The sequence below is a fragment of the Gopherus evgoodei genome, chromosome 9 (genome assembly GCF_007399415.2).
Source record: "Gopherus evgoodei ecotype Sinaloan lineage chromosome 9, rGopEvg1_v1.p, whole genome shotgun sequence".
In the NCBI taxonomy this organism is placed as follows: domain Eukaryota; kingdom Metazoa; phylum Chordata; order Testudines; family Testudinidae; genus Gopherus; species Gopherus evgoodei.
Window position 1 is genome coordinate 88,269,411 of NC_044330.1, and position 19,054 is coordinate 88,288,464.

General features: G+C 44.4%; 1 protein-coding gene across 4 annotated transcripts in view; it reads right to left on the bottom strand.

Moving 5' to 3' along the window:
* Positions 1-19,054, bottom strand: part of NEXMIF (neurite extension and migration factor) — a 236,603-nt gene that overhangs the window by 133,419 nt on the left and 84,130 nt on the right. The window lies entirely within an intron of this gene.

Genomic DNA, 19,054 nt, shown 5'->3' on the forward strand with positions numbered 1-19,054 from the left:
ACATTAATGGTTTGCTCTGTGTCCCGGAGCAGCTCAGCTCAAGGGGACTGTCTGTGACTCCATGTTAATGCTGTTATAGTACTTGAGGAGTTCACACTTGACACTTGATTGGTGAAATCTAAGTACAGAACTCACAACCAGTTTGGGGTTTGTTCCCTGCTTCTGCTCTGAGGTTGGCATTCATGCTCCTGAGCCACTACAGACTGCTTGACAACCTTCCCTAACGCAAACACAAGGCAACATGTAAATTTTAAAAACCCTCATACTCCAACCCAAAGAAGACACTTAACTACACACATCTCCTCCTGGAGAGCAGATGAGAGAACGAACACATGACAGGCACTGGTGAGACCTCATCTGGACTACTGTGTGCAATTCTGGTCTCCCATGTTTAAGAAAAATTAATTAAAATTGGAACAGATGCAGAGAAGGGCTACTAGAATGATCCAAGGAATGGAAAATCCACCTTATAAGAGGATACTGAGAGAGCTTGGATTGTTTAGCTCAACCAAATGAAGGCTGAGGGAAGATATAATTGCTCTCTATAAATACATCACAGGGACAAATACCAGGGAGGGAAAAGAGTTAAGTTAAGCACCAATGTTGACACAAGAATAAATGGATATAAACTGGCCGTCAAAAAGTTTAGGCTTTGAAAGTAGACAAAGGTTACTAACCATCAGAGAAGTGAAGTTCTGGAACAGCCTTCCAAGAGGAGCAGCGGGGGCCAAAATCCTAACTGGCTTTAAGACTGAGCTTGATACATTTTTGGAGGGACTGGGATGATGAGACTGCCTATAATGTTATATAGCCGATCTGCAACTGCCAGTAGCAAATATCCCCCAGTGGACAGAGATGGGGCACTAGATGGGGAGGGTGCTGAGTTACTACAGAGAATTCTTTCCCAGGTTTCTGGCTGGTGGGTCTCGCCCACATGCTCAGAGTCCAACTGACTGGCATATTTGAGGTCAGGAAGGAATTTTCCCCCAGGTCAGACTGGCAGAGACCTTGGTAGGCAGGCTTTGCCTTCCTCTGCAACATGGGATACGAGTCACTTACGGATTTAAACTCTTTAAACTATGATTTGAGGACTTCAATAACTCATCAAGAGTTTATGGGTCTGTTACAGGAGTGGGTGGGCAAGGTTCCATGGCCTGTGATGTGCAGGAGGTCAGACTAAATTATCATGATAGTCCCTTCTGACCTTAAAGTCTATGAGACAGATGTGTAGTCACATTGCTTAGTGCACTACTGGAAGGTGCTCAGATACACTATGCTGATAAGCAGGTGGGATGGGTATCATAGGCAAGGGGAGGCTTTGTCTCCCCTAACAGCCTATCATGGCCCCATCCCCGCGCAGCCTGCCTCCTGCAGTGACTCAGGCCATGTCTACATCTAAAATTTTGCAGCGCTGGTAGTTACAGCTGTATTAGTACAGCTGTATAGGGCCAGCGCTGCAGAGTGGCCACACTTACAGCAACCAGCGCTGCAAGTGGTGTTAGATGTGGCCACACTGCAGCGCTGTTGGGCGGCTTCAAGGGGGGGTTCGGGGAACGGGAGAGCAAACCGGGAAAGGAGACCAGCTTCGCCGCGGTTTGCTCTCGCGTTCCCCGAACCCCCCTGCAAACCGCAGGGAAGGAGACCAGCTTGCTCGGGGTTCGGGGAACGAGAGAGCAAACCGGGAAAGGAGACCCGCTTCGCCGCGGTTTGCTCTCCCGTTCCCGAACCCCCTGAAAACCGCAGGGAAGGAGACCTGCTTGCTCGGGGAACGGGAGAGCAAACCGCGGCGAAGCTAGTCTCCTTTCCCGGTTTGCTCTCGCGTTCCCGGAGCCACCCAGCAAACCGCAGGGAAGGAGACCTGCTTGCTCGGGGTTCCGGGAACGAGAGAGCAAACCGGGAAAGGAGACCAGCTTCGCCGCGGTTTGCTCTCGCGTTCCCGGAGCCACCCAGCAAACCGCAGGGAAGGAGACCTGCTTGCTCGGGGCTCTGGGAACTAGAGAGCAAACCGGGAAAGGAGACCCGCTTCGCCGCGGTTTGCTCTCGCGTTCCCGAACCCCCTGCAAACCGCAGGGAAGGAGACCTGCTTGCTCGGGGAACGGGAGAGCAAACCGCGGCGAAGCTGGTCTCCTTTCCCGGTTTGCTCTCTCGTTCCCGGAACCCCGAGCAAGCAGGTCTCCTTCCCTGCGGTTTGCAGGGTGGCTCCGGGAACGCGAGAGCAAACCGCGGCAAAGCTGGTCTCCTTTCCCGGTTTGCTCTCTCGTTCCCCGAACCACCGAGCAAGCGGTTCTCCTTACCTGCTTGCTCGGGGTTCCGGGAACGAGAGAGCAAACCGGGAAAGGAGATCAGCTTGATTACCAGAGGCTTCCTCCTTCCACGGAGGTCAAGAAAAGCGCTGGTAAGTGTTTACATTGGATTACCAGCGCTGGATCACCAGCGCTGGATCCTCTACACCCGAGACAAAACGGGAGTACGGCCAGCGCTGCAAACAGGGAGTTGCAGCGCTGGTGATGCCCTGCAGATGTGTACACCTTCAAAGATGCAGCGCTGTAACTCCCTCACCAGCGCTGCAACTTTCTGATGTAGACAAGCCCTCAGAGTTGCTGGGGAGGCTGGTGCTGGGCCGTGCTGTCTGCCTGGCATTGGCCTGCTGAGCACCGGGACTGGGGGCCGCCTGGAGTCCTAGGGCTGTGGGCATGGCAACTGTGCTGCCCGGACGCCTGAGCCCCAGGGCAGGGGGTGTAGCAACTGTCCGGAGCTGTCCGGAGCTGGAGGTGTGGCAATGGCGGTGCTCAGCCGCCTGGAGCCCTGAGGGCACAGTGACGGTACTGCCTGGCCACCTGAGCCCCAGGGCTGTGCGTGCTGTGGCTGCACTGCCCAGGAGCTAAGGCCTCGCCCTCCTGGCACTGGGGCCCGGGGAGGGGGTGCTTTGGGCTCCTGCAGGGAAGGTAAAGGTAGAAGTAGAATGTGGTAGGTCTTGAGCACTCCGAATTCATTACTATGACGCTCAGACTGGTTAAGAAGCAAAAAAGAGAAAGGCTACACAATTTGGCTTTTGTTCCCAGCCTCCCCCCAGTCTGGAGATGTCCCATTAGCGGTTTTGTTTCAGGCTCATCCTTAGTCAATAAACAAGCACATGAGGGAGGTATCACCGTGCAAAGGAGAGATGCCATGTGTTCTTCTCCACCGAACTTATTCAGCTTTTTCATGTTTTATACTACAATCCACCAAATTTACAACAGTGAAAAACCTTCCCTCTCCCCCAACTTTTAATGGGTATGCATTGGGAGTGGAGAAGCCACAAAGAAATATGAAGAAAAATGTGGAAGGGGAGATTTAAAAGGCCAAATATTTTATCAGCTCTTGCTTTATTATTATTGTTATCACATACAATAGATCAGCACAATGTTATTATCAAAGGCACCAGCTCATTTATAGTGACTAATCAGGGCAAATAGGGACAACAGTTTTAATGAAGCAAGGATGCCTGCAACTTAAACTGAATTCTCGGAAAGAACACAAAGAATGCAGCTGTAGCAGAAAGAGTAAACTATGATCATAATGACAGAGTCAGTTGCTTTATCAAGGCTGCCATACAGAATCTAATGAAACATGCTCCTCAGGGTAGCTGACATCAAGGTCTCTCTTCCCAGCATTCAGTATCACTGCAACTCCTTGCATCTCACTAGCTGCTTACATACAGTGCTCTCTTTTACAATCCCACCCCTTCCCCAGTCCCACCAAGCTATGAATCAGATTTTCTCCAACCATACAAAAACGGGGAAAAAAAAATAAGGAACCAACTTATCAGGGTTCACAAACAACTGTGAACTGTGAGCATGTGGAAGATAAATAGGCCACAGGTCAAGGTCACACCACACATGTCAATTAGTAAGAGGTGTCTACATTTTGCTGTCTATTGTATTATCGTAAAAGCTGAGTGTTTTGTTAAAGGCAGTGGATAACACTTAACAGGGTGGAAGGAAGGCTTGAAACAAGAAGCCTTTCCTATTCCCTATATAATGCTACATATTTAGGGGAAGTAGCGGCAAAGGCTATCTTAAAAGTTTGCTTCTGAATGTGTGCTGATGAACATGAAAAATAAGCAGCTGCTGGATGACCCATTCTAATCTGCTTGGGATATCGCATCCCAATTTCTGAACAGGGCTTTGGAATAGTCAAAAAAGAGGCTGCCACCAGAGACTACATTCTAGGTTTTAAGCCCAATACTGTGCATACTAATCAGGGTTATGTGTATACATGCAATCAATAAAGCTTGTCATTATGACCTGCCTTGATTTAAAGAGTTCCAATAACCTTGGACTCAACTACAGTGTAATATTATTTGCAGTTACCAGGGAGGAATGATGGTCTAGCATTTTTATACTATACTCAACAACATAGTATTTGAATGCTTAGTCTTGTGCCCAAGATATAGGACAAGAAGTCAAGGGGACTTCAGTTCTATTTATGGCTCTGCCACTGATTTTCTGTGCGACTCTGGGAAAGCTGCTTGTGTAATCTTCCACCTAACTTCTATCTGCACACTCACACAGATGTGACCCACCCTTTTTCAGGTAAAAACACTTATGTCAATTCCTTCAGCTTTGCAGATACAAATTGTAACACTTGTGCTCACACAGACACTACACTTTTAAAAAACAAAAAATGTTTACACATACACACAAAGGTTGGTATATGTATGTGAGGACACAACTGGGGCTGAAAATGTACCTTTCAGCCTCTTATTTTTCCTATCCATAAAATGGGTACTAACACTTCCCTGCCCTAAAGAGGTGTTGAGAGGCTAAATTCATTACTGTCAGTAAAGCAATTTTAATTTTAGTTAAAAATTCTAAAGTCAGACTTGTTACCATAGAGCAGGGGTGGGCAAAAGTTTTGGCCCGAGGGCCACATCGGGGTTGTGAATCGGTATGGAGGGCCAGGGAGGGAAGTCTGTGCCTCCCCAAACAGCCTGGCCCCTGACCCCTATCTGCCCCCTCCCACTTCCCACCCCGACTGCCCCCCTCAGAATCCCCAACCCATCCAACCCCCCGCCACTCCTTGTCCTCTGACTTCCCTCTCCTGGGATCCCCGCGCCTAACCGCCGCCCAGGACCCCACCCCTTATCCAACCCCCACCCCACCCCCATCCCCTGACCGCCCCCTCCCAGGATGCCCTGCCCCAACTGCCCCCACTGGGACCACCCCATCAAACCCCTCCCCCCCCAGCCCCTTTTGGAATGTGGCCCTGCGAACATGGGCAGAGGACTCAGGAGAAGCAGGGGCAGCCGCGCAGCCAGAGAGAAGTGGCAGTTTCCCCTCTGCATGGCTGCCCGGTGCTCCTCCTGAGTGCTCCAGCCATGTTCCCCGCACTCCCGCCACTCGCACCTCCTGCCTGCTCCCTTGCCCCCACAGTGCAGCCCCTTCCCCCCGCGGGGGTGCACCTGGTGCTGAGCTGCCCGAGTGCCTGGCCCTGCGGCCCCCTGTTGTTGGGGGTCCATGCCAGGGCACCCTGTGTTCACTGTTAAATTTGCCCCTGAGCCACATCGCCCAGCCAGAGCCAGCCATGCTGCCGCGCTGGCAGCATGGCAAGCTGAGGCTGCGGGGCAGGGGAGGCTGTGGGGGAGGGGGGGACAGCAGGGGAGAGGCCGGGGGCTAGCCTCCCCAGCCGGGAGCTCAGGGGCCAGGCAGGATGGTCCCACGGACTGGATGTGGCCCACAGACTGTAGTTTGCCCACCTCTGCCATAGAGCCATTGAGAGCTGCCACTGAGATAGGTAGACCCAGGCAGACTGTCTATAATTGTGGAGAAAAATACAGTTAGGGGACTGGTGAGAGAGAAATCTGAGGTTCCAAACAAGCCCTTTGTATGCTGGTTGGACATAGTGTCCACAGCTTATACACATGTATTTACAGTATGGCTGATATAAGGGGGACAGGCATAACTCAGATGGACCCACTATGCTACATAAACGAGTGCTTCCTACAATGAGATCTTCTCAAGTGCAAGTTATAATTGTGTACATATTGTAAATGGCAGTGGTACATACTTGCAATACAAAGGTAAAATATCTTAGGCGGCCAGTTCTAAATGACAATAAAGTACTCTGATTGCTGCTGACTTAAGTACCTACCAGTCCTGATTACAGCTAGGAGACTTGTCATCTTATTAGGGGGTTCAACAGGGTCACTGGTATTATCCTTATTGGATTTTTCAGTTGGTATCATACAAATTTCACCATACAAGTGACAGATCACATTTTGTCAAGTATCAGAGGGGTAGCCGTGTTAGTCTGGATCTGTAAAAGCAGCAAAGAATCCTGTGGCACCTTATAGACTAAGACGTTGTGGAGCATGAGCTTTCGTGGGCGAATACCCACTTCCTCAGATGCATGTAGTGGAAATTTGTCCCTGAGGTGTCAGGCAAACTCTCAGCAGCTGAAGTCTCTGCCACTCACCTGGTGCCCCATAGATCAGCCACAGCCCTGGTTCTGCTCCTCTCTTTAGAGCATGAAAGGAGCTGAGTCAGTGAATGCATGGGTGCTATGAGGCTGCAGAATCAACAGGGGGAAAAAAAAAGGTGCTCAGGCTGCCAGTGGGTGCTGAGCACCTTTTTTTTTCTCCCTCTGTTGGTTCTGCAGCCTCATAGCACCCATGCATTCACTGACTCGGCTCCTTTCATGCTCTAAAGAGAGGAGCAGAACCAGGGCTGTGGCTGATCTATGGGGCACCAGGTGAGTGGCAGAGATTTCAGCTGCTGAGAGTTTGCCTGACACCTCAGGGACAAATTTCCACTACATGCATCTGAGGAAGTGGGTATTCGCCCACGAAAGCTCATGCTCCAAAACGTCTGTTAGTCTATAAGGTGCCACAGGATTCTTTGCTGTTTTTACAGATCACATTTTAACACCATTTCTAAGTACACACTTTCCTCCCATCCCGCAGATGTTTTCTGACCCCTCAGGAACTTTTGTTGAGAAGTGAAATGCATTTAGCCCCTCAACAAAGCTTCATGAAAGAGCACATTTAATCAGCACAGCCTTGATTTATATGTCTGCTTCTCTCAAGGCCCAATTTCCGATGCTGAAATTCTGATTTGCCATCACAACCTTTAGACCTACAGCCAAAGAATGTCATTTTTAATGCTGCTCATTTGGCAAACCACAAAGAGAGCTCACAAATCCAATGAAGGAGATAAAAAAACCACAACAACTCAGGCCTGCTGCATAGCAATGGGAAAAAACACATAGTAAATCACCCATTTGACCACTGAGCAAGTGCCAGCATTCACTGGGAACCTGGCTAGAGGCGACACTTTTTCAAATTATTCACAAAGCATTGCTTCAATTTGCTTTTTAACCGAACAGAGCTTTGACATCAGTGCTTGCTGGCAAAATATTCACTGAGAATATCTGAGTACCTGGAGTGTTGCAGCTGCACACATATCTGGAGAGGTTTAAATTCAGTGGAACATTGAGGATTCAAACTTTGACTGGGAGAGGCATTGTGAGTGACTGAATTATATGAATTACTTAGTAAGAGAACAAGCTCTGGGTTTATTTAAAAATAAAAAAGCAAGGATGCCGCACTACAGCACTGACTAAGTATCATGCATGACCAATTATTTTTCTTACTCCATCTCCTCTGACGCTCTTGTTTCATCTGCCTGTTACATCCTGTCATTTATACAGCAAGCTCTTTGGAGCAGCACCTAGTGTAAGAACATAAGAACGGCTTTACTGGGTCAGACCAAAGGTCCATCTAGCCCAGTATCTTGCGACAGTGGTCAATGCCAGGTGCTTCAGAGGGAATGGACGGAACAGGTAATCATCAATCACCACCTATTCCCAGCTTCTTGCAAACATAGGCTAGGGGCATCATCCTGGCTAATAGTCATTGATGGACCTATCCTCCAGGAAAGTATCTAGTTCTTTTTTGAACCATGTTATAGTCTTGGCCTTCACAACATCATCTGGCAAGGAGTTCCACAGATTGATGGTGTGTTGGGTGAAAAAATACTTCCTTTTGTTTGTTTTAAATCTGCTGCCTATTAAATATGCCTATTAAATATGCTGTGAGCATAATTGGGTCCAACCTGGATGCTACTACAATTTAAATGTTAAAAACCAATAAGTTACCTTGATCACTGTTTAATGATGCAGGCATTATTATTTGAGGGTGGTGCCTCTCTAGTGGCTGGGCTGGTTCTTCTGAGTCCACTTGGAGTTAGCTCCTTCTGATTAGGGACAATGCAGGAGAAGGAAAGCAGAGAGAGCTATGTTTCAATTAGAGGACCAAACATACTAAGCAAATGTATGTAAAGGTATCTAAACACTGCAGTGATTGGCTCTTTAAAACTGTGTATAACAATAGTTTCATTTTAATAGTTTATGTTAAAATTTCATGCCGTGCCAGCAAATGCACTGCAGTTTGGTTAACAAACCAATGACCAGTTAGAAACAGCATGGCTCTCATTATGCTACATGCCATGGCTCTCCATTCACAGTTACATCTGAGCTAGAACACAAATCCTCCCATTCTACAAGTAGATCTGAGCCAAAGGAGTCTCTCTTGGTGGTGAAGTCTCTGTGGCACACAAATGAGCAGTTCTAATTCCATCTGCTAGGGAGCAGCGATGCACATACCTGCAAGCTAGCTCATTATATACCTCTATCTATAGATCATATCTGAATAATATGAGAGCTCATTTCTGCCTCTCTTACTAAATATTTGTTGAGACGCAGGAAGGCACCATCCATTTTTCTGCAAATAAAGTGTTGGGGGTGGGAAAGTTAGCAAGGCTCGACCAACAGCCTGCTCTAATTATTGGAGATTTGATTTATTTTTTAAGAAGTTCATACCAGTCTTCTGGGCGGGATCTGTGTTTTATTTTTTTGAATGTGAAAAGTACAAGATATTTTTTAAGTCATGCCCATGCTTTTGCAATGTATTTCTCTCTTCTGCCCCCATGCTTGGAAGACATCACCTTCATTTCATCCCAAATTATAATTATCTAAATGTAGAAGGTATGAGGAGAAGAGGAAGCCAAAGTAGCCATATTATACACTCATACACACACTAAAACAAGTATAAATTAGAGCTGTCCTTATTAAGCATTATTTTCCCCATTTTTCACTAGGGTAAACTGAGGCATCAAAAGATCACACAATCTCAAAGTCACACGATGAGAATGTGGTATAGTCATGGTAATTCAGTCCTGTGCCTTGACCTCAAACCCTTTCTTTTCTTCTTTACGAGAGCTCTATTTTTCATCCAGTGTACTGCAGTTTCTGCCTGGGCGTGGCTTTTTTCCCCTCAATTCCCCCATGGCTCACTTGAAGGTAGACATGGGGGAAGGGGCTGTTTAGAAATCAGCTGTAAAACCAACATAAAGGAGCAAAAGAAGACCATGTGATACCGTGCCTGGGTGGCAAGGTGGTGCTGCACCAGTGATCCCTACTATTTACACTGGTTAAGCTCTTCTTCCGTCTTTAATGTGATGGGACATAAGGCATATAGCAGGTTGCATCTGACTGCTGGGCATGACTTAAAAAATATCTTGTACTTTTCACATTCAAAAAAATAAAACACAGATCCTGCTATACCCCTGATGCAGGGCTCTTTCATTGAGCCCTCGTCCAGACTAACCCGCGGCATCGGCGGGTTAAAATCGATAGCTCGGGGATCGATATATCGCGTCTAGTCTGGACACGATGTATCGATCCCCGAGCGCGCTTACATCAATTCCAGAACTCCATCAATCCGAACGGAGTTCCGGAATCGACACGGAGAGCCGCGGACATCGATGCAGCGCCGTCCAGACTGGTGAGTACCTCGATTTTAGAAATTCGACTTCAGCTACGTTATTCTCGTAGCTGAAGTTGCGTATCTAAAATCGATTTTAATACCTAGTCTGGACGTGGCCTCACAGAGAGCCCTATCATACGCAAATGGTCTTCAGTGTTGGAAGGCAATGGAACTGTTCACAAAAAGAAATCTGTGGACTTCTTTGAAAATTTAGGCGTAGAGCCACCAATGTTCCACCAACCTTTGCATAAGTACTATCATGGTGGTAGTTCTCCATCTATGACCAAACACAGACAAAGGCCCCGCTACGTTCTTCCAGCTGCATATTATGAAGTGGGAGAGAAGCACTCAGCCTAATTCTTCGCTTTTTTTTCCCCTTCTTATGCCCCAAAATTTACTGTGCATCAAGCCAAAAATATATTAATGTGTGGAGAAAACACCAACCAGTCACAGCGCTAAGACACATACAGACTTATGTTTTGAACTGAAATTTTCTTTGCATCAGATGTGTATGTTTTATAGATTTCTACCATTACATGACTTTCATCTCTTCCTCCTCACAGCTCCTACTTGTTTCATAGTGTTAGATTGAAATAGACAAGTGTGAAAGAATCAGATAGGGCTCAACATCATTAGGCTCATTTTGAAAGCATAAGAGCTGACAGGTCAGAGGAAGCAACTTCCTGTTTCCCTCCGGCCCAGATTTGGGGACAGGGAGGGTTGGGGAGAGGAAGAAAGATCTTTCAGAAAAGAAGAATGGTTTGGGTTTTTTTTCTGCAGTCTTGGGGCAGTTGTAAGGATAACAGGCAGCAGAATTACAAAGGACTAAATAACTAATAAACCCTCAAGTTAAACATAAAGCCAAAAGACAAAAACACAGTGAAAGTTTATCCTATCAGAACTACTGTGCTGGGTGAAATATTAACATATTCACACTTGAAAGTTGTGAAAGGGTCAGAACTATCCTGTTTAAAATGTATCCTTGTTACACGATATCTGATCTCAAAGCAGAATATATCCTGCAGACACAAACAAGAAAATAGCTGAGTAGGTGTCACAACACAAACATCCATTTATTTCCTGCCAAATTAGATCAATGTCCTCTCTCCACAAAAGAATGCTCCCTGCAAAGTGTTTAAGTTCAACTTGTATTCAGCAAAACAGGTTACAAAATCAAACAGCACCATGGCACACAAACAGTGTTTCTTTTGTAAAATTGGCTCCGTTGCATATCTCAGGACACTTGTATTTAATTCAAATCTCCAATATTTGTACAAAAAAAATTAAAAAAGAAAATCCCCAATTAAAACTAACACAAATCCCACCCCCAGGTGAAAGCCTAACAAATGGACCTTGCACCATACCCTAAAGATAAAACAACCTGATCTGGCAGTCAATGCCAAAGTCAAGGGCCCTCTAATGAGAACACCTTGCTCCTAGCACCCAGTGACTGTAAACCTAGTGGCTGTTATCTTGAGCAGCCTTCCTAATCTCATCTGCTACAGTGGCTCAGGGTGGGAAGGGTGGCGTTTCAGGGCCAGGATGCAAACTTCAGCTAAAAGTCAACATCTTGAACTGCACCCAGAAATGAAAAGTTGTTGAAGAACAGTTTTTGATCCCTGCAGCTAACACCATCGAAAAGCAGGCAGCTACATTCTCTACCAGCTGTAGCTTCGAACTGGCCATCCAGAATTGCCCTACGTAGAACATGCGGCAATTAGAGCAGCAAGGCCCAAACCCAAAAGGAAAGATCACCAATGGCTAATCAGGCTCAAGTGGCACTTTGGGCCACCAATGCCAGCTAGTCGCTCAAAGACAGACGGGGGTCCAAAAGCCCCCCAAAATTGTGAATCATTTGGACACAAACACACCCCTCTACAGTAGGTTTGGTGGGCATTCTAAGGATCAGTTGATTTGTTAATTCCAGTCTCCTGGCCAAATTCCCAAATGGGTTACATTCTGCTTCCGAAGTTCCCACATCCTTGTCCTCCTTCACTTCCTGTCCTAAATGGTGGCATAGTGCTACAGCATTTGGTTAAACAGTTCTCACACTCTGCCCTGTTTTAAAGGATTGCTCTTTGAGGGCCTGAAGTGCCCCCCATGTAGAGTTTGCACCTCTGCTCAATTCAGCATTAACATTCCTCAGAATAGATAGCTCTATATAAACATAAGATCATCGGCATTATTCATGGCATTGCCATTAGAACTAGATAAATTCATACAGGTTAAGTCCATTAATGGCTATTAGCCAGGATGGGTAAGCAATGGTATCCCTAGCCTCTGTTTGTCAGAGGGTGGAGATGGATGGCAGTAGAGAGATCACTTGATCATTACCTGTTAGGTGCACTCCCTCTGGGGCACCTGGCATTGGCCACTGTCAGCAGACAGGATACCGGGCTGGACGGAGCTTTGGTGTGACCCAGTATGGCCATTCTTATGTTCTTAACAACAAATCCAAGATGACGACACTGAGTGAGTAAAGATAATTGCAAATGCTGTTCAGTTTAGTACTACACAGTATCAACAGTTCTTGTGTTTCTATTGGGAGTCTCATTATATTTATTGTTTTTCTTAAAGCCTCAATTCCCAGGTATGTGAATAAGTGGGAATCAGAGTTTTCATTTTATTTTATTTTTAAATAGTAACTTTCTAAGCCTCTTGGTTGCAGAGAAAACCTTGAAAACTAGACCCAAGTTCACCCTAAGTAAAAAGCAACCAATTTTTATTAATTTTGTAAAAATCTCATGAGTTTGGAGGTCTGACTCATGATTTCTGAAAGCATGTCAATATTGGTTACACTGGGAAAAAATACAAAATTTCAGTTTGTAGCCCAGTATCAAATTTCTGGATAACCAATCAGTGGTAACATGCAGACATTCCAGGCCATTCTTACACTTTAGCATTAAAGGGATAAGAGGTAGGACAAAAGAGCTTCCAGGTATTATGATATGTGGCCTGAACATGCCAGGAATTCCTGGATACTAATTCCAGCTCAGAGTGGCACAGTATACGTGGTCTTTGGCAAATCACTTTGGCCTCATATTTTTTCAAAAGTGATGAGTGATTCTGAATGCCTCAATTTTTAGGTACCAATATGAGACCTCAACCACCTGATTTCTAGAGAATGGATGTTCAGCATTTTATGACATCGAGCCCCTCCTATCTCAATCGGAATTCTCAAAAACTGAGATACCCAGAATAACTAGGTACTTTTGAAAATCTGGGCCTTTATCTTTCTGTGCCATGGGTCCTCTTCTGTAAAACAGGGATGTTTCCTTAACTACAGTTCTGTAGTGCACAGATGGTTGATTAGTTAATGTTTGCTAAGTCCTCTGAAGTGGAAAAGTTCTGTATATAAAACCTACCAAGTTATTTAAAAATCTGTCAGTCGCTGGCCCTACCTGCACCCAATGCCATTTTAAGAAGTCCTGACTATCAAGATAAAATCCTGACAGGAAGCAATCCTGCTATTAGGGCGCTTGCCAGAAAACTCAACCGTTAATAGATCTGTGTAGCAACCGAAGCCTCTGCAGAAACTGTTTCATGTGTCTCTCTACATGTCAGGCTCTCTCTCTTTTTCCTTTTATCTTCAGATTTAGATAATTCTCATTAAAAGCAAGGTGGTCGTTTTGGCAAAATTACCATAATGTCTCTTGATGGACTTTTAAGTTATCTCCTGTTTGTTATACAGTGCTTTGAATCGTGTGTTTTGCCAAGAAATGAAACATTGTTTATTCTTGTATTAGGAAGACAAAGTGTTTCCCACTTAAAGATTTAGTCTCTCTTTAAATGTGCAATGTAGCAGAAGCTGAGCGGCACAAGTGAAAGGAAGGGACTCCTAACTGCAACTGAATTTCAATTTCATTGATTAGTAGTATCACCGGTGTAAAGAGATTTAATGCCCAGGCTAGTGTAAATTGGATTCAAATTGCTATCTCTGTATAAAAAGGAGTCTCACATAAAGGATTAAATGAAGGCCAAGGTTTCACAATGAGCCCACTGGCTCATACACAATCAGCTTTGTGTACTCATTAGAAAAGGGAGCTAATCACCCCAGTTTGTGCTGGTTTCAGAGCTGCGAACAAAAAAGACTGACCTCCCACTGAGAGTCAAAGACAAAATATCCCTTTTTCTCACATTTACAACTACCACACATTTTGTGTCCCCCAAAATTTAATGATCTGACTGAACCACAATAAAAATCAGCAACTGCAAGGAAGGGGAGTTCAGCTATCTTCCATTTCACGACTTGATGCAGTTTAATGAAGAGAGAGAAAAAAAATAAGAAAGGTAGGCTAAGAAAATTAAACATCTGTCCAGGAAAGTGTCTGAACAGTGACCTAGTTTTGTCACAGTAAGTGGCTTGTTTGTAAATGTACTGCAAGCATGTACAACACAACAATCATACAGAATTCCAAAGCAATCTCACTGGTAATCAAAGAGACCCTCTCAATTTTAAAAGGCAAGCATTAACATATTTACACACTTGCTGGCACACCACACAAAAACACCAAAAGTCATATACAGCAGGAAAAACATAGGGTTCGATGCTCCCCTCTGCTCTTTGCTGGTTGAGGAGAGATAAAGCTGGCTGAACCACATGGTGAGGCACAGAGCAGTAGCTACACTCGTCCTGAGCCCATAGGAGCTACTCTGCAGCCATACTGCTGTAGTCGGGACTCTGCAAGGTGGAAGGAGGCATGCTGCAGAAGGACCGTGGAGCCAGGTGAGCAGCCTCTGTACACAGCATGTTCCTCTTCTAACCTGTTCAGGCTTTGAGCAGAAATCTATCCAGGAATTAAATGGCATCCCACTGATCTTGGGTTGATGTACAACATTTGTTATAGTATTTTCATTTTGAGGTTGGAAGCGCTATAAAAATGTTTATGCTGTAGCCACCGCTGAAAGGTTGCGACCTCTAGGACAGAAGATGGCAACTGTTCAGCAGAGCACAATAACTGTATGGCAGATTAAGGCAGGAACTGAGTACCACCTAGGCCTGGATTTCTCGAACCACATCTATGGACCACATCTTAACACAGCACAGGCACCTCCTTTCCCATTCCAGTTTTGTAATATCCCTGAGGTGTAGGGTGACCAGACAGCAAGTGTGAAAAATCGGGACAGGGATAGGGGGTAATAAGAGCCTACATAAGAAAGACCCAGAAATTGAGACTATCCCTATAAAATCGGGACATCTGGTCACTGTACTGGGGCATCACTCACACGAACTGTACTGTCAGGAAAGCTTTTATGTATTTTCAAGGTAATAAGCGTTTTCTCCGTTTTGAAAAAAGTCAATCATGCCGTCTCCTTTTGCTCCTTATTTCATCTCCCTCCCCCCTCTGTTCTGTTTCTCTCCACTGTGAGCGAGGAGGACAGCCAGCACCATCTGACAAGTCAGCTTCCTGCACACTCCTGTGCCACATGCCACTGAAATCACAGGGGACATTTTAAGTCAGCAAAAAGGAATCAAGCACATTAGAATGTAGACAGCACACTGGGATCCAAGATCCCACTAAGTCACTTATGAAAAATGCCTGGAGTCTTTAATGACCATAAAGTGGTCCGATGACTTCTGGTTTACATCTCCCTCAAAACATGGCACCTCCAACGTTAGTGTTAGTATCTTACAGTGTCCAAAAGCGTGTGAGAGGACTCACAGCACAAGTGATATACATAGTCTTTGCACCAAAGAGCTTACAATCTAATTTCAGTTCATACCCTGTTTAACTTGCAAAGTCTAATGAGATCAGTACAGCAAGGCACAGCTAACAGTAATTTGCCTCTCTTCCACCATCTTTTTCACTTTCTGTTTGTACAGTGTCTAGCACAATTGGGTCCAGATCCTGGTATGGGCCTCTACCTGCAATCTTAATACAAAGAGTAAACAGTAATAGACTCACAGACTTTAGGATCAGAAGGGACCAATATGATCATCTAGTCTGACCTCCTGCACCAAGCAGGCCACAGAACCCTACCCATCCACTTCTATAACTAACCCCTAACCTATGTCCGAGTTATTGAAGTCATTTCTAGTAGCACAAGTGAAAAGAGGGGCATTACCCTGTCTCAGAGATAGTAAAATGGAGTTATACTCATATAAAACTTTCTACCAAGACACATTAATTAAACAGGAGCATCACGGTGATTATACTGCTGACCCCATTCATTTCACTTATTGTAACTTATAGGTAAATTTAAAAAATAAATATAATGTAAGAAAAGATGGAATCTCTTAGATGTGCAAACTCTGAGTTGAGTTATTCTTCTGCTTGAGTACAATGCAGTCTGTCATATACTTCGCCAATGAAAGTAGCAGCAGACAAAAGAAAAATAAAGGCCCAAATGCTAATAACTGGCTGTCACCCTACTATGAAAAAGTAAGGCTCAAAGACCGCTGACAATCCCAGTAGATGGGACTGATAAATACAATCTTCTTATAATGCATTATCACCATTGTATGAGACCTGTATCAGCTGAACAGCAAAGGGAAACAAAATCAAACAATTCACCCCTTTCCTTTCCAAATTCCAGGACTACAATTTGGACGTTTTGGAACTCTACAGTATCAATACACAAAAAACTCTGTTGTGAGACAGTCAAGGCTGCTCAACACATAACATACTTGGCACAAAAAGCACAAATACAAGAAAACGAAAAGTCAAGCCACCTACAGCATATACCCCATCTACTTCACCACCACACACAAACAACTTACTATCCCCACAGACCACTCAGTACAACCTTAACTCTTCCCTCTCAACCTTTGGGATACTCCTTCCTAAGACTGCTAGCTGTGGAGATTTGCTATAATTGGGTGCATGGGGAGGAAGATGTTTGGTAAAGGAGGCAACGGAAATTCTGGCATCCCTGGAGCTGGGAGGACGACAGAAATTTCCCAGTGGTGGTTTCTCTATTTAAGTATCAGGAGGAGTTGGGAAAGGGTGGTGGACCCATATGGAGGAGTGGTTCTGGAGCTCTTCCATAAAAGTGCAGCTGCTGATTACAAAAGATTTTATCCATCAGCAGCTGCTTTTGTCAGGCAAATAAAATCTTCTGTCAATAGCTGCACATAAAACCTTTGTTACTGTAGCACAAAACATGACATAAATGTGCAGCTCCTGACAGAGACTGAGTGTGTACAATGGAGAATATTTTATCCATCAGCTACCTATTGGCACATAAAACTTTCAGTTGCAACAAGTAGGCTAAAAGTAAACTTAAATCAATTTCCTTCCTTCTTTAAAAAAAAAACCTACCCATTACACTAGATCTACTCAAGGAGTTCTCTCTCTGCCAATTTTTCCATAAATAGAAAATGATTAAATAAAAGATATCAGTTGACAAAAAAAAAAAATAAAAAACACACCTCAGACTGCCGGGGAAAATGTAATCAATGGCCCAATTTCAGTATTTCCTTATGAAATTTTATTACCAAAAATCAAACCAAAACTACAGAGAAAATTCAAAGGGCATGAAAACTATCTGTGGGATTCCATACTGAAACTCCACTTATATTTAAAGAAAAAGCAGAAATGTATTCCCCTTTTTAAGCCCATTTCAGAACACAACCTTCACTGTTATGGAGCACCAACCAGTATCTCAATAACATGGACCAGTTTCAAAAAAATGTCCTATATTCCAAGGTACAAACAACGTATAGGTACCATGAAGGCATAACTAGATAGCATAACAAAGGAACACGAGGCACTGTGAGACACTGAAATTGTCTCTCTCGTTAAGTCTTTTATCCCAGAGTTTATCCAGGCCCACCAGCACATCACAACTGGTGAGTAAATCTCTCTGGTTTCCCTAACTCTACGGTCCCAAAGTCGCCCACCAACATTATAAATCTCAGTCTGAATTTATATCCCAGATCATCATTTGAATTTCTGCATGGCTTACATCCCAGGTTTTTGGCATTCTGAGCAAGAATAGCGTTGGGTCCACTGATTATTATCTCTGTGACTTCAATTTTCCTCTGTGCCTCTTACAATCTTAAACCAATGCTTTCCAACTTCTTATCCACTGCAGCGAGAAAGTCATCCTGCTTTTCTGTAATGTCTGCCAAGTTCTTAGCAAGTCCAGGAATGCTTGATAAGCCAAATCCATGCCTCCTGATGGTCTGAAACTGAAAGCAGTCAGGCCTTACCTTCCCAGTGAGGGAAAGCTTCAAAAGTGAAATATCAAATCTACAGTGCCTCCAGTTTTGCTCTGGTTTTTTCCTTCAGCAGCTGCTATTATTATAACTGAAAACAAGCAGGAACTAAAACCACAAATTACCAGGATAAGAGTGAGCACTAAGAACTGCACACCACTAAAAGTTGTCCACCATCATGACCCATCCAACCAACCTTCTTTAAGATACATAATTTAGTTGCAGTCAAGGCAGATTGAGCTTTTGGGTTCTATAGTTCTGGAGTGCAAGTGCCAAATATTATATTCCCATTCCAGATGTAATGTAGCAAGACAAACTGAGAGAACAATATAATCTCTTTGGCTTCCAGAGCCATCAGAGGTCAGGAAAGAGTTTGATGATACAGGACTGTTTCCTGCTGTGCTGTCAATTGTTTAAAGAACCAAACTATTACCATCACTTCTCTGTGCCTTCAGTCATGTAGATTCAAAGTATATAATACATATATTTCATACCAGCAGATGTCTTCATAAATCATGTTAAATTAGAAAATAAATGCCTGAATATAAAAATACACATGCTATTTTCCTCATGGTTATATGTTCACTGGTTTCCTTTTTAATGAAAAACTCTCTCTTATCACCCTTGGGTGCAGGGATGGTGACATCTCAGTGGAATACATGGGTTTTTTTGACATTTCTCTCCATATATTATCCTCAGTCTCGGTAGCAGTGTTGAGCTCTTCTTAATGTTTTAAAGCTACACTGTCATTTGTCAGTGAACTGTCAGAAATGAACCAGTTTTGTTTCTGGAATCAAACAATATCCTTAAAACGGCAGGTAGGGATTTTTTTTGCAGGAGGGGAGGGTAAAACAGAAAACATGTTGTGTCTTTTAAAAATTAAAATTATTTTTGAGTAAAATATGTTTCTTCCATTAGCTTCAGAATACAAGTCAGACAGAAATCAAATGCGCACTGAGGTTTTCCAGAGCATATGTAAGGAGAGATAAAAATACCACATGCCATCCATTGTCTGTTGACAGAACAAGCTGGGTTCTAAATCATTGTCCCTGCTAACAGCAAAACAAAAGGTTGAGGTGGGAAGAGAA